The 12640-nt window shown below is 38.0% G+C and overlaps 1 non-coding gene across 1 annotated transcript; it reads left to right on the top strand.

Moving 5' to 3' along the window:
- The first annotated feature begins 226 nt into the window (after positions 1-226).
- On the top strand, positions 227-337 carry LOC148698060 (small nucleolar RNA R71). The gene has a single exon (XR_015961165.1). It is a non-coding gene; the product is annotated as a small nucleolar RNA R71 (small nucleolar RNA).
- The last annotated feature ends 12303 nt before the right edge of the window (positions 338-12640 follow it).

Raw genomic sequence — 12640 nt, forward strand, 5'->3', positions numbered from 1 at the left:
GTTAGCTACCTGCAAAGAAAGATCATGATTAGAGCTTGTTTCATATACTCCAACTCTCTTACCCCTTACATCTTTGTGTTGAGCATTAGATCCCAACATCTCATAAATGTTATATGACTCTTGAGTATTCTTTTTCTTCAAAGCTCCACCTGCTGCATTATCAACAGTTGATTGACATGTTTGGGTTAGTCCATCATAGAAAATTTGCATTTGTAAGTGAAGAGGTAACCCATGGTGTGGACATTGCAACAAAAGGCCTTTAAAGCGCTCCCAACACTCATTGAAAGGTTCTCCATCATCTTGTTTGAAGTTGAAGATTTGTCCCCTTAATGTGGCTGTCTTTTGAGTGGAAAAGAACTTTTCCAAAAACTTCTTAGCCACGGCATCCCATGTGGTGAGTGAACCAGGTACTAGAGTCATTAACCAACCCTTGGCCCTATCTTTCAAGGTGTAAGGGAACACTCTCATCCTCAGATTTGCTTCACTTACTCCCTGTAAAGGTAACCCACTCACAACATTGTAAAATTCTTTAATATGAGCTAAAGGATCTTCATTAGGTAAGCCATAAAAAGAAGGAAACATATGGAAATGTGAAGATTTAAGATCATAGTTTCTAGCTTCTGTGGGCAGCAAGATGCATGAAGGTGAATTTGGTATGATTGGTTGAGCAAAATCCTCCAAAGCTCGAAGATCATCTTGGTTGCCCGCCATCTCTTCTTCTCTTTCCCAATTAAAGTGCTCAGATCCTTCACTTATTGGACTAGACGGTTTCCCTTCCTCTTCTTCACGGACAATGGAGGAACTTGTTGGCACAAAGCTTTCCAAAGTGTTGCCCTTTAACCGTTCAATTCTTTGGCCTAATTCAGCAAGTCTATTTGACATATACTACCTGAAACAAGATAAAACAAGTTTGAATAAAAATCAGAAATATACTTAAAATGAAAAGAACAAGGTTTAATATCAAAACAAGCAATTATAAGGGACTGAAATCAGTCCCCGGCAACGGCGCCATTTTTTATTGATATTTTCCTTCTTCATGCTAGAATATGTTTAGTATAATGGCACAAGTAAGGGTGTCGAATCCACAGGGACTAATTGGACCTATATAATCACTTGTTTTGCAAGAACTCTTTACTAGAGAAATAAAACTAATCAATGTAGGCAGATTTGTTGTTGTACCTTGAAAGCATAAAGAAATGAAGTAAACACAAAATGAATGAATCAACAGCTAATAAAATGAGATAGTACCAATGGAGATGAAGCTAGGGATTCGATTTTACCATTGCTAACCCAAGGCCATGCTTGTTGAATCAGATTATACTCATCCATCTACCTATTTCTTGAGTTTGTTTCACTTAGATATGATCAACCATATGATGTGTGGATTTGATCAAATGTCTCTAATCATGAGCCTAATTGTGATGTGCAACTTTGGTTCCTAATCAAGAATATGTAGTGCACAAGAAACTTTCACAAAACCAAAGGGAACACTCGGCAGGATGTTTGCAAAACATTCCCTTCATTCATTCACATATCCACCAAGATTATGCATGATGTGTGCTTTAATCTTGGCTAAACAACATGTGGTTAATTCAAATGATGATCAAGCATTAAAATCAACACACTAAGTCACAATTAAATTGGAGAATGAAACAAGAAATAGATAGATTAAATGAGAATTCTGAATTAACTACATGGCAATCTTGCAAGGCTACATCGAATCCCTAGAGAGAGATTAGTTACACTTCATGTTTACAAAAGGTTTGACATAAAAATATATAACATGAGTGAACATAGGATTAAGAAGAAAGAACCCTTGAAGCAAAACTGATGTCGAAATCCCTTAAGAGTTGCCTTCGGTGTTGGTGCTCCAAGTGTGTTGTAAATGAAGGTGGAGCGGCTAAGGTTGAATGGTTTCTGCGAATGGGAGAGTGTATGGAATGGAATGAAGCCGAGAAGAGATTGTGTAGAAATGGAAGGGGATTTGCGGCAAAAGGGAAAGATTGGATGTGTTTGTGGTGTCTTGTGTATGAAAATGAGATGTGTTTTTTGTGTATGAATGCATGGGTTTTTATAGGGGGAATGGGAGAATAAGTGGGTGATTGTTTAAGAGTGAATGTGGTTGTTATGATTGAGAGTGCATGTGGATGAAATAATGATGGAAAAAGAGCTAGGTTGTTGGTGTGTGAATGCATGTGTTGAATGATTAGAGTGCATGTGGGTGAATATGTGGTTGAAATGATGAAGTAGGAAGGTGGAAATGCATGTGTTGAATTGGTGGTGCAATGATGAAAGAGTAAGTGCATGTGTGTGTGAATGGTGGTGCAATGATGAAAGAGTAAGTGCATGTGTGTGTGAATGCATGTGGCTAAGGGTTGTTGATTGGGCTAGAGGTTTTTCATGGCTCAAAGGATTGTTTGATTGGGCTAGGCCCTTTGTTTTATGTCCAAAGTGCATACAAGGCTTTCAAATTCGTCCAACACTTTGGCTCCAAGCATATGTTATCCATTCCAAGCCCAATTTTGCTCCAAAATGCATCTTTTTGCTTCCTTAGCCATATGAACCTAAAAACACACGAAAATGGCTTAAACTACTAAAACAACTATGAATTAACAACATAGATGCACGAAAACAAGCTAAGCAAGTCGCCTAAATATGCTTCTATCAACCAGCCCATAGGGTTATAGTGTCCCTGTGCACAAAACCTCACCAGATCCTTGCCCATAACTGGTGAGTCGGTCATCTACATCGTGACACACTTGATCATAGCCCCCCAAGTTTATGATGTTCCCATGTGCTGCGACGCACTGGATTGCAACCCCGGGAACACCTACACTACGAAGCAATGGATCCGTGCCCTTTACAGGCCCTCTTGGATCTAGCCCAGAAATTTAGGCCTGTTTCTCCAGCCCATCCTCTGGTTTTAGGTCTGTAGCCCAACCCAGCCTAACCTAGCCCAATTTTTGGGCCTAGGCCGCACAGTCTCAGTTTGCTCAGTCCACCCATGGGTTTTGTCCTATTATTTTAGGCCCCGAGCTTAATTGTTTTTCTTTTTTAGACAATTTGGGTTTTTATAATTTTTCACCCACACTTTAATTTTGGCCCAAAGTCCAAATAATTAATTCAATTATAATTCTAGACTTGAAGATATATTTACATATTTCCTTGTTGCATATTTTTGTATATATATTTGTGTTTGTCTGCAAGAACATATAAACATGAAGTTTATAATTCTTTTGCAACCCAAAGTTTATCAAAACATGCCTTGTTTGAAAACTTGAAGTTTTCCTTAAAAACATCACCCATGAAAACCCGAAGTTTTTTCATGTAAACTTTAAAACAATAAATGTCTATTAAAACCTGAATGTTTTACTCCTATGTGAATAGACTAATTTTTTTTTTCTCCATTACACTAACCACATTGTTGTCCATCTATTTTGTGATAGGGACATGTCGAATTTAAACGAACTCAACTTCACCACTTTAGAGGTCTATGGAATAAACTACCTCAAGTGGGTCCAAGATGTGAAGCTCCACCTCACCATAAAGAATTTGCATCCCACCATTGAAGATGAGACAAGCAACCCAGTTGACGAAGCTGAGAAAGCTACTTTGGGTCCCTTTGGCTGATCGAGTACCTTGCTGAGGAAAATCGGGTACCTTGCTGAGGAAAATCCTAAAGCACTTTGGGTCCCTTTGGCTGATCGCTTCAATCACCAAAAGGACGTCTTATTTCCTGAAGCAAGACACGACTGGCAGCATTTGGCCTTCCAAGACTTTTAATTCTGTCAATGAATATAATTTTGAAGTTTGCCGAATCCGATCACTTCTCAAGTTCTATAATGAGAACTTGACTGAAAATGATCTTCTGGAGAAGACCTATTCAACTTTCTCTATTGCTAATATTGTCCTGTAGCAACAATATAAGGCTCAGAAGTTCACTAAGTTTTCGGATTTGATCACTGTTTTACTTCTCGATGAAAAGCAGAATCAGCTGTTGATGAAAAATCATCAAGCTCGACCTACTGGGGTGACTGCTTTGCATAAAGGACATTATAGCACAAACCAATGCCCAAAACACCAACATAGGCATGGTAGGGGCTGCTAGAAGCCACCCCATCAAGGTCAACAGAGCCAAGGCCCATCTAAGGGAGAAAACTGAGCCCAGAAGCGCCTTATCCTCGCTCCCAAGGCCCCAAACTTCAAGAATAAGGGCAAGGCACCTAACACCATGGATGCAAACATGTGCTACCACTGTGGTTCAAAGGACCATTAGTCCCATGTCGTGCTCCCCCGAAGGTTGTAGCTGAATATCATTCTCGTCGTAAGAAATTTGAATCAAACTTTGTGTAAGTGGATGAACCGGAGAGTACCAAAATAGACGTTTCTGACTTTCAAGAGGCTATTACCCTTATGGAAGATTAGAATCTTAGACATGAACTATATTTAATTGCATTTTTAGAATAATGGGCCCAAATTCCACCTAGTGGCCGAACCACTTCTTTGTTTTTGGTTTAAGTTTGAACAATTTTCCTTTATGTTTGGATTATTTGTTGGTGATTTTTTTTTTTTTTTTTTGGATATTAATTTTTTTTTAATTACCATCCTTGAATACTTTAAATTATTTTGAATGGATATTTGTTTTTAGAACTTTTATGCATGTGGTCGATTCAAATTAATTTTATTCTAGGTATGACTAGTGGGAAAGTTAGTTGTCTGGCAGATAGTACAACCACGCATACCGTTTTATGTGAACGCATCTATTTCACTAACTTTATACCTAAGAATGCACATCTGACAACCCTCTCAGGCCCATCCAACCTGATCGAAAGATACGATAAGGCATATATAATGTTGTCCAATGATACAATCTTGACCATTAAAAAGGCAATTTATTCTCCATATTCCAGAAGAACATTGTTGAGTTTCAAGGACATTAGAGAGAATAATTACCACTCTAAAACCTATGTAGAAAATGAAGTTGAATTTCTATGCATCACTTTCTACGAATATGGCCAGAAGGGTATTCTAGAAAAGATGGAGGGTATACCGAGTGGTCTGTATACTACAATCATACGCCCTATAGAGAGCCACTATGTGGCTAGCTCTACCTCTAAGACCGCGCATGAAATTACACTTTGGCATGATCATTTAAGACACTATAGACAAACAGCAATGCGCCGTATCCTCAAATCTTCACACAGGCATCCATTAACCAAAAGTTTAGGTTCGATTGAAGGAATCACATGTCAAACCTGCTTTATGAGAAAACTTATTATTAAGCCTTCTTATGACAAAATTTGTTCAAATCCTCCTATTATTTTCTACAAAGGATTCAGTGGGAGATTTATGGACCGATTCACCCCTACGAACCATTTAAATATTTTATGGTTTTGGTTGACACTTCCACATATTAGTCACCCGTGTGCTTGTTGTCCACAAGGAATGCTACATTCTTCAAACTGTTGGCTCAAATTATCAAGCTTAGGGCTCACCACCCTGATTATCTAATCAAATATATTTGATTGGATAATGTTGGAGAATTCACATCTAAAACTTTTTATGAATATTGCATGTCCATTGAGGTTGAAGTTGAACATCCATTATCCCATGTTCACACCCAAAACAGTCTGGCAGAGGCATTTTTTAAGCGCTTACAAATGAATGCTCGATCATTGGTCATACGTACCAAGCTCCCAATCATTTCTTGGGGCCTTATAATATCGTACGCAACCATGTTGGTACACTTAAGGCCTGTTACGACCCAACCATATAACACCATTAAGTTGGTTACCAGATACGAACCCGACAAATCGCATCTGCGCATTTTTGGTAAGTGGTTTATGTGCCAATTTCGCCACCCTTACGTACAAAAATATGGCATCAACGAAGGATGGGAATCTATGTCAAATATGATTCTCTTTCAATTATTTGTTACTTAGAACCTTTGACAGGTGATATGTTTACCGCTCGTTTCGCGGATTGTCACTTCTATGAAACAATCTTCTCTTTGTTAGGGGGTGATGAAAACATCACCGTTCCTGAAAAAGTACACAAATTATCATGGATGACTCCCACTTTGTCTCATTTAGATCCCTACACCGCTCAGTCTGACATTGAAGTGCAGCCCATATTAGATCTTCATAGTGTAGCTTAGAGCATGCCAGATGCTTCTAAAATGAGTGACAAGATCACATGTTCCAGCTAAAAATGTGCCTGCAAAGATGGATGTACTAAATGTATGACAGATTTCCTTCTTAGAGGCATGGGACACCAATTTGGCCGATCCACGTACATTAGCGGCTAGCCAATCCTCTGCCCCTACACAAAAGCATGGCAGACCACTTGGTTCAAAGGATCCACACTCTGTGTTGTGAGTTTCCTATTCAAAAATTGTTGCCTACTCATTCTATCCAACTCATGAGGAAATTCTAGATTACAAAAGCATCCTTTAAGAGACGAATCCACCTCTCAAGAATCGAGAGATTTCGGTCCATTATGCTAGCTTGAATGATGTTTGGTGAAGAAATGAGATGATTATTGACGATGTATTAGCATATGCAATAACTACTGAGATCATGTTGAACGATGACATTGAACCCAGTTTTGTTGATGAATGTCGACGTAGAACTGATTGGTCAAACTGGAAACAAGCAACCCAAATCAAACTCGATTTGTTTGTGAAACATAAGGTGTTTGGACCAGTAGCTCCTACTTTTCCACATGTGAAGCCCATTGGCTATAAGTGGGTTTTCATTCGGAAGCGTAATGAGAAGAACAAAATTTTGCATTACAAAGCTCATCTTGTTGCACAAGGCTTCTCACAACGCCCTGGGATTGACTATGAAGAAAATTATTCATCCATTATGGATGTGATTACTTTTTGTTACCTTATCAGTTTGGCAGTTTCTAAAAATCTGAGCATACAGCTGATGGACATAATAACTGTGTATCTCTATAAGGATCTTCATAAGAAAATTTATATTAAAGTTCCCGAATGACTTACATTGACTGGAACAAATATTTCCAAACCCCAGAACACGCTCTCAATTCAGTTGACCCGTTCACTTTACGGTTTGAAGCAATCCGGAAGAATGTGGTATAACCGTCTGAGTGAGTATTTGACTAGTCAAGGATATGTTAACAACGAACAATGCCCTCACGTGTTCATTAAGAAGTCACATTCCGATTTTGCGATTATTGCAGTTTATGTTGACGACATGAACCTTATCGGAACTCCTGAGTAGCTCGATAGAATTGCCACACACTTGAAGTCGAAATTTGAGATGAAAGATCTTGGAAAGACTCGATACTATTTCAATCTAGAGATAGAGCACGGTTCAGATGGAATCTTAGTACATCAATCGAACTACACCCAGAAGATGTTACGCCGCTTTAATGAGGATAAAGTGAATTCTTCGAGTACTCCTATGGTCGTTCAATCGCTAGATGCAAAATGAGATCCTTTCCATCCAAAGGAGGATGATGGAGAGATTTTGGAGCCCGAAGTTCCTTATCTAAGTATGATAGGCATTTTAGTGTACTTAGCTTCATGCACTAAACCCGACATCTCCTTCGCTATTAATCTTTTAGCAAGACATGGTAATGCACTGACACGCAAACACTGGACTGGTGTTAAAGACATCTTCTGTTACCTTATGGTACTACCATCTGGACGTGTTCTATCCCTATAGATCCTAGAGTAATGATGCGCCTCCTTATCTTGAGTCAATCCTCGACTTGTTGGTTATGCTGACGCAAGATACTTATCTGATTCGCACAATGTGCGCTCGCAAACGAGTTATGTCTTTACTGTTGGAGTCACCACAATATCTTGGAGGTCAACTAAACAGACCCTAGTTGCCATATCTTCTAACCATGCTGAAATACTCGCCTTACACAAAGCAACTCGGGAATACTTCTAGCTGAGAGCAGTTATGGGCCATATTCGAAGCTCTTGTGATCTTTACCCCGTCGTTGACGTCCTGACAACGATCTATGAACATAACGCAGCATGCATTGAATAGCTCAAGAAGGGTTATATCAAAGGAGACAACACCAAGCACATTGCGCCAATGTTCTTCTTCTCACCTCAATAATAAGAGCATCAGAAGATTGAAGTCGCAAATCCGTTCACAAAACAATATGGCCGACCTCTTTACCAAATCACTACCGAATGCGACGTTTTAGAAGCTTGTTCAAAGAATAGGTATGCGTAAACTTTCTAAGTTGTAACATTGTTAGTTCTCTTTAGAATTATGTCAAACTCAGGGGGAGTATCATGAAGTATACTTGCTTGATCTTAATATACTCTTTTTCCCTATGATTAGGAGCATTTTTCCCACTGGGTTTTGTTACCTAACGAGGTTTTGACTAGGCACACACCATGGGTTAATCATATCCTTGATGACATCCCGTAAACGTTTCATTTGAATTTGCATTTCTCGCACATTTTTCCTTAGACTATGGATTTTGTCCCTACTTGGGTTTCACCATAGCCATAGGGTTTTTTGTGAGACTTAATTCCAAATGCAAGTTCCTACTTTACTTTGAGACTAGCATGTTCCCAGAATCAGTGCCAACGAATCGATTTCCTCAACTCTACATGATGCCGAATCTACTTGAGTATTTACACACTCAAGGGAAAGTGTTATAAACTTCATTTTTAAGTGTGATTGTGTAAATCCTCAATTAGATTTTATATTAGTTATTTTTCCTATTAGAACTTGTATTCCTTGGAGGAGAAGGATTCTTCCATCCCTTATTACTATAAATAATGGCACTGCGTAAGGGAAATAACACATCCTCTACACAACCCTACAAACACGTCTCTCTCCCTACTTTCTCTCTGCCGTGCACTCTCTCTCTCCCTGTCCAATTAAAATAAGCCACAACAAAAGACAACTTTTTATTGTAATATGAGCCTTATGTTTTATCATAAAAAAACCATATCCTCTTTTTTGATCAATTGATATAAAAGAAGACCTATACAATTTCAAACAAGATCTAATTTTAAGACTTAACTTGAAAAATTTGTTCAAATCTTACATATTCACCTTTTATTTATCAAAGCTCAAAAACAAGTTTTGTTCTTATGATATAATCATTTCAATATTAAAAATTTAAGCTCTACCACCAGTGGCAAAGCCACGTGAGGGCGAGGAATGGCGGCCGCCCCTCCCCTCGCCGAAAAACACAACTGGAGAACAGGTTCAGCCCCTCCCTTGCTGGAAAATCCAGCCCTTACGGTCGTCGAAAATCACCATTGAGAGTAAGGATTCCGCTCCTCCGATCTTCTGAATCGACTGGTATTTGGGGTTGGTGTGATGCACCGCCAGGTTTTAATGCTTTCAAAGGAAGAAGACGACCTAATTTTGTTTCAAACCACACAGCGTTGTTTGTCTATTTTTGGTTATTAGTCATAAAACTTGGTTTCTTTTAACGAAACGGTGCAGTTTAGCGGTGGGATCCTTTAATTTCTTTTTTATTTTTTTATTTTATATTGATGTGGACTTCTTTTCCATCCAAACTATGGTTTTATGAGGAGGATTCTCTCCGCTCCTAATCTATCTCCCCCTCCCTCTCCTCCTATTTGAACGGTCACGGTTAAGGCATGTCAACATATTATATTGATTTTTTTATAGAGATAATAAGACAAAAAACAATACGTGAGAGGAGGGGAGGGAAGGGGATGGGAATAGGAGGAGAGAGAATCCTACTCCATGGTTTTAATTGATTATTGTTTCCACCATTTCAATTCTCTTTCCTCTCTTTCATTTCTTTAGACTAAAGAAAAACAAGAGGTTGATGCTTACTATTGGTCTTTTTTAATTCTTGTTATTTTTCCAGAATTTAAATTATTTCTATTTTTTTTTTTCAATCCTTGAGAGATGATTACTTTGAGGACTTGTTTCATAATGTATAAAAATTTGTGAGAAAAATAATATTAATGTTCCTAATATGGAGGATTTGCATTTTATACGCAAAAAATCAAAATAAAAAGCTCCAAGACTTATAAACTTCCATTACTATCGTGTGGACCTCTATTTTCAAGTCCTTCATATGCAACTCAAAGAATTGTATGATCGCTTCAATGAGGTAAACACCGAGTTACTTCTTTGTAGGGCATGTTTGAGTCCAGTAAATAATTTTACATCTTTTGACCAGCAACAAAAAATAGTTTGTTTCGCTAAATTTCATCCTTAAGATTTAATTGAGAGAGATGTTTTTTCTTTTATTAGTAATGAGCCTAGATGTGATATTTTCATAGCATGAAATCTCATTGGCAACAATTGTAACTTGTTTGTATTGATAAATAATGAACGACATTAATATTGTGTACTATCTAAAAGGTAAGCTACATTTCTTTGAACCGTTTACGCTTTTAAATTTTGCCCCTCACCCTGAAAATTTCTGGCTTCGTCACTGTCTACCACTCTTGTTAGATTCAAACTTTCCATGCCAATACAAAACACAAAACCTTTAATTTTTCTCCCATTCAATAAGATTGCATTTATTTTGTTTAGTTTCTTTTGTATGGCTTAAAGGCTGCTCCTAGTCTGAATTTCTGGCTCTGCCACTGCCGGCAATGACCTCCAATCCCTTGCTTCTCCGGCGACCTTCTCTGATTCTAATTTCTCTGGCAACTGCAAATCAACGGCCTCCTGCGATGGACATTGGCGTTCCCCGCTGACCTTAACCTGTTGCAGCTCCCCGATGGACACGATCTTCAAGCCATGGCCAGAAAACAACAATGGAGGCGTTGGAGTCCTGGAGGAAGATGGGGATGTTCGGAATTGGAAGAGTCATTAGCTTTGTTTGGTTAAAAGTTTCATAAAACCAAAACTTTAATAGGTGTCTTATTTACATTGGGCCAATCAAGGGGTCTGTATTTTAGGTACTCCTTGGTGAGTACCCAAGTATTGGCCAAGGAAACTGAGCACGCTAGCACACCTCTCACTTTGGAGAATAAAATCCCTTCCAATTTCCATGGCTGCTACAAGGATAAACTGAAGTAAAAATTTCCTCTGAAGCCAGAGATCAACAAGTATTCTTCGTTTACAACTAAAAAAGAAAAGTCCCTTCCATCGCTGCTTTAACTGCTACTGCCCCAACTGACTGAATACATGTATTCTGGCACGAGGGCATGCTCAACCACGTCTCCGGCCAAGGAGTATTCGACACTGGAATGGATCCTGATTTTCTAGAAGTTCTAGAAAAGCACCCAGAGAACTCTGGCAGAATCAAAAACATGATTTCTATTCTAAAAACATGGTTTTTTTGGGTTGAAGATGGACTGATACAAAGCTATTTATAACTGTAATTCTAGTTTTTTCAAGGACTGAAACCTTGTTCAAGCTCTCATAATGCATATTCATAAACAGTACTCTTAATTTAGCCCTTAAAATTTCTTCTGGCAGGACTTTAGTAGTTGTTAAATTTATTGGTACAATACTAAAAGAATTTGCAAATTGTTATGTATTATGCTAATTTTAACTACCTCAGCCTGACGGTGCTCCATATCCACATCTTCTACGAGCTCAGTAGTAACCTCGCGCTCTCTTATGGGCCCATTAAGTTCTTGTTCTTCATTAGTGGACTCAGTAACCTCTTTTTTCTTATTCTTATATTGTCTATATTCCATACCAATTTCGAGTTCCTGCTTCAAGGTAATACTAACTTTTTGCTGTATTCTAAAGGTCTGGAGCTCTAGGTTTATTTTGGTAAATTGGACAACTACTGCATCATGGTCTCTTGAAAGTGTGTGGAAACTATTTTGAAGTGAATAAACCTGATGTTGACTTTGGTGGGAATTAAAATTAAAATTATCAAACTCTTACTCTATAACCCTAATGATCTTCTCATGACCTAACCTCATGCTTGGTGCCTTAATCTGTATATTTCAAAAATTATACAAAAGTACTTGTTGCCTCTCAGTATGTCCTGGTACTCATGGTCTATATATTAGAGTGGCCTTCTTTATTCCTTAAACTATTGTACTATTAAAGTTGAAAGTGGGTACTGGTTGTAGACCTGGCAATTTCTTACACGATCCGTTAACACGACACATAAACGACACGAAAATAACGGGTTTCGGATCAACACGATAACTAATCGAGTCATTATCAGGTCACATGATAATAATATGTTAATAACGGGTCCTTAATAGGTTTACACGAGAGTGACACGCAGGTAACCTGTTTCGACACGATAAGAAAAAAGTTATTTTGATGATTTTAATTTCTTTTAAACTACTAAAAAAAACTTACTATAAAATACAATAGATATAATGAATATGTATATATTGTTTATTAATTATTATTCTATATAAATTTTAAAATTTAAGTTTTATTTATTTATTTATTTTTATAGTATATTATAGGAGATTGAGATTAAAAATCATAAAACACATTAAAAATAAAAATATTAAGTAATTTAAAAATACCAAACACATTAAAAAAAATTATAATAATTAATTTATGTCACATCCCCGCCCGGGCCGGATCACTTCCCGGGCCTACTCCACCACCGTAGCACAATATTGTTCGCTTTGGGCTTACCATTCCCTCACGGTTTTGTTTTTGGGAACTCACGAGCAACTTCCCAGTGGGTCACCCATCATGGGATTGCTCTAACCCCC

Source organism: Pyrus communis, chromosome 3 (assembly GCF_041283825.1).
Source record: "Pyrus communis isolate YQ-2024b chromosome 3, ASM4128382v1, whole genome shotgun sequence".
Lineage (NCBI taxonomy): Eukaryota > Viridiplantae > Streptophyta > Magnoliopsida > Rosales > Rosaceae > Pyrus > Pyrus communis.